This window comes from Pygoscelis adeliae, unplaced genomic scaffold (assembly GCF_000699105.1).
Source record: "Pygoscelis adeliae isolate BGI_AS28 unplaced genomic scaffold, ASM69910v1 Scaffold282, whole genome shotgun sequence".
NCBI lineage: Eukaryota > Metazoa > Chordata > Aves > Sphenisciformes > Spheniscidae > Pygoscelis > Pygoscelis adeliae.
The window spans coordinates 3,142,896-3,146,891 of NW_008824352.1; positions in this window are offsets into that span (position 1 = coordinate 3,142,896).

The window sequence follows — 3,996 nt, forward strand, 5'->3', positions numbered from 1 at the left end:
CAGCCGCCGCTCTGCCAGCCCTGCCCTTGCCTTCGCCTCGGCCCCGCTCGCTGCGGTGGGGGCTGGCGAGCCCCCCCCTGCGATGGGGATGCCCCAGGGCAGCACCCTGCCCTGCTGTGATTTGGATGGCTGGCTGCTGGGGGTTTTTGTGTATGGGTTTTTTTCGGTAATTTCGGCTAATTCAGCTCTGTGGTGTGCTTAGCTCCCCATCTTGGTGCAATACCACATGGTGTCCCTGGGTCCGGCTTCCCCTCCAGCCAGGCTGGGCTCCAGCAAGCAAAGGGGTGCCAGGGCAGGTAGAGGGTGACACCTCGGCCAAAGCCCGGCTTGTTCTGCAGAAGCTGAAGCAACCTCAGAAAGTCCCTTCAGCTGCACCCTGAAGGTCCTGCTCTTCCCGAGCGGAGTGTCCTGCCCCGGCGCGTGGTGGGAGCCTGGGCGAGACACAAGGCGCAGGACGGTCTCCAGGGATGCAGCGGTGTTCAGGAAACTCAGGCGTGAAGCTGCGTGTAAAAGCAAAGCCGTGTGGGTTAATTTAAGTAGCACACAGCCGAGACACGTAGGTAACTACGCTTTGTCCTCTGTGAACATCGGGTAGCATTAGCACCATTAGGCTTTGAGTGTTTGTCATTCCAGACAGCGCTAAAACACCCGGGATTAGTTTGCAAATGTTGTTTTTTTTTTACACTTCTGCAGCTCAGGTGTGACCGTGCAAGGTCATGAGCAGCTTCAGGCCTCCATCCCCAGGCAGAATTTACACCAACCAGGTGATGGGCTGAGCTTGCTTTCAAACAACCCAGCAAAACCTTTCCCGGTTGTGCGATCTGGCAGTTCTGTGGAACACCGGGAATGTGCGGCGGTGCCGGCTGTCACCAGGGATGAAGCAGAGCAGACGTCCCTCCGGGATGGGATCCTTCCAGCGCAGCCAGCCCTGGGAAAGGCAGCCAGTTAAAATAACAATTTATTCTGCCTGGTGGCTTGCAGGGTGGCGGAAGGATCCCAGAGCAGCCCTGCCTGGGTTCCTGCTTTATGTCACGGGAGGGGCGCTGCTCTCCCAGCTGGGGATATTTTAGGGTTTTTCTTACTCTTTTCACTGCTTTGTCGGGTCCTTTTTCCTGCCTGTTGGCAAAGTCTGGGAATCAGATGCATCGCTTGTTTTGCCTGTCCATTTCCACTTCCCTGCATACGGAAAAAGAAATTAAAGGCAGGAAAAAAAGAAATAAAATGAGTTTACAACATAGAAATATGGCTTGAAGGAAGTTTCGTGGAGCAGAAGGCTGGGCCCAGGTGTGATGCTCATCGTTATCCCCCACGGTGGGCACCATGCTGTTACCCTTCCCGCATCACTTGGTGGCAGAACCATTTGCCATAAGGGAAATCTGATTTTATCCTAAGGAAGCTCCTGAAACGGTGGGGAAAACAATATTTCAGTGTTCACCTTGCAAGATGTTTGCTGTTGTGGGTCGCAGGCTGGGTCTGAGTGTGCACCAGAGTTTGCTTTGCCATGCACTGGCCTGGGAGAGTGTCACCTCATGCCTCAGTTTCCCCAAAAGCAGAGTGGGATGCAATACCTCAATGCACGATGGAGAAACGCTGACTGCTGTAGGGCTGTGCTGCTCCGGGGATTTTTGATCCTGTTACAGCAGAAGAAACTCAAACGTTTCCTTAAAGCGACCCCAATGCCACCCTGTTGCATTTTATTTGTTTGCTTTGGCCTGGAAAGCGGGGCAGTGTCTCCCTGGGGACACGAAGGCTGTTGCAGAGCCCCGGGGTGGCAGCCTGTACTCGTGCCGCCTCGCTCGTGGGTGGCACCCATGTTTGTTTACCTTTTCATCACCTGATTGCCGTGCCCTGCCATGTTGCAGGCGCCAGCCCGCGGGCTGCCAGCCCTGTTTGAGTTGGCAGGAGCTGGAGATTAACCTCCAGCTAAAATAGCCCGACGCCAGCCCCATGTCTGCCCAGGGTGGCTGGGCTTGTTGCATGCCCTTAGAGCATCTCGTATCGATATTTTGTGGTGGAGCCAGGGCTGCCTACACTGCTCGATAACCCAGAGGAGAGCATGCTCTTCCGCTGGTGGGAATGGTCTTGTTACCTCCAGAGGTTGCCACCAGGCACCCATCACCCTCTACTTTCTTGGCTCTGCTCTCCAAAGCTGTGACGCAGAAGAGCAGGAGCAGAGAAATTGCAGATACACGTCTGCAAGCTGCGGGTCCCGCACCAGGACTGCTCAGCTCGGGAAGCTGAAAATTTATGGTGCAAGTGGGTGGTGCCATTTTGGGATACTTTGAGCAATCGTTATCGCTTTCTACCCTTGGTGCTGTTATTGCATTTGTCTTATGGCCGTATTGGGGAGCTTGGGCACAGAGCAGGATCTCTGTGCTGAGCTCTGAGCCACTGACCAAAGAAAGGGGCTATTCAGGTGCCGGCCGGGAGTTCCCATTTCAGCCTGTCTGCGCTCACCATGTTGTCCCAAGGGAATTGCAGATTTGGGCTTTTGGTGGTTCCCTGCCTCTGCGGCGGGTTTCCCGGCTGGGTGGGACATGGCAGTGCTGCAGCTCGGCAGAGCGGTGCCAGCTCTGGTGCCCTGCCTGGTCCCACGGGGCTGACTCACGTAAAACTTGGGTTTTGGCGAGTGACAAACCCTCCTATTTCTAGTGAGACTTTGGAAGTGAGAGGGGAAGGCTTCAACCCCAAAATGTTCCTGTTTTCTGGTGGCTTTGATTCAGACCCAAAAATGTGAGTTTATTGTGACTTTCTGCCCTTTTTCTTTGGGTATTTGGTGCAAAATGGGCATTGAGCTGCCATGTGAGGGGCGGTGGAAGGAGTCACTGATGGCAGGGGAGGTGCTTGGTTCTCAGGATACTAAAAATTGGGTTTTTTCTGGGAGGTGCCTGCAGCAGCATTGCTAATGTTTGGGGTTTGGTGACAGCGATGGCGTAGTGTCACTCTGCCACCGGCGGCATTTCGGCTGGCCGCCCCGCTGCATGTGTTTCCTCCCGAGTTCACGGAAACCCGTTTTCATGCTTTAATCAAGAGCTCATGCAAAGTCCCCGCTCTGCAAACGGCATCTCTGCGGCTCTTCATGCAAACGCCACGTGGGAGAAGCACTAAGAGGACCACGGCGTTTCGGGTGGCTGCTCAGGGTGGAAAGTCACCCCTGGGCACCCCGGCAGAGCCGAGACCTGTGGGAGCCCCAGCTGCCTCCCTCGGGGCGCCCTGCCTGCCCCCAGCCCTCTCACCTCGCATGTTCGCACCCTTAAAGTGGAGCCTGGATGGAAATAGCAGCAGCAGATCTCTTCTACTTTTAATTTTGGTGGCTCTCTGGGCTGGGGAGAGGAAGCCGGGGGTGGAGAGGAGCTGGCTGCAAAAGGGAGAAGAGCCACTTTCCTTCTGACACGCTCTGCAGAGTGATTCGAAACATTGAAGCCACTCCAAGATTTTTTTTTAAATTTTTTTTTTTGCTATAAGAATAATTATAGGCGTTACGTACTGGTCTGTCTGCTCCTTGCGATGGCAGGGGATTGGAGTAGCTTTATCTAGGAGGGCCATGGGTTTAAAACAACTCATAGTAAGCATCTCTGTGAACACTGAGGAGCTGATGCAGTTTGAAGCATAAACACGTTCAGGCTTCTTGTTTTCACTGGTTTGTTCAGTGAAGGTGGGTTTTTTTTTTTTCATTTCTCTGAATGAAAATAGATGATGGAAAACAGCCGAGCTGGTTTCGCTTCCTGCTCTCGCTCAGGGCTCCGTGGTGGGGCTGCTCAGAGACAACCCTGCGTTTGGGCCAGCGACAGGGCATCGAGTGTGTCTGCCTTGGGCCGATTCCTCTTGAACTTCAGCCAGTCTCTTATTCCCGCCCAGAAACACAAGGAGTTGGAAGAACGTCTTGTTTTATTATCACGCCGTGGGGTGCAGAAGCAGGTGGCAGACAGTGGAGGCTTTGGGACAGCTCTTCAGAGGTTTCTGCCTGAATTTTTCCTCACTGGGAGGAGTGGGACT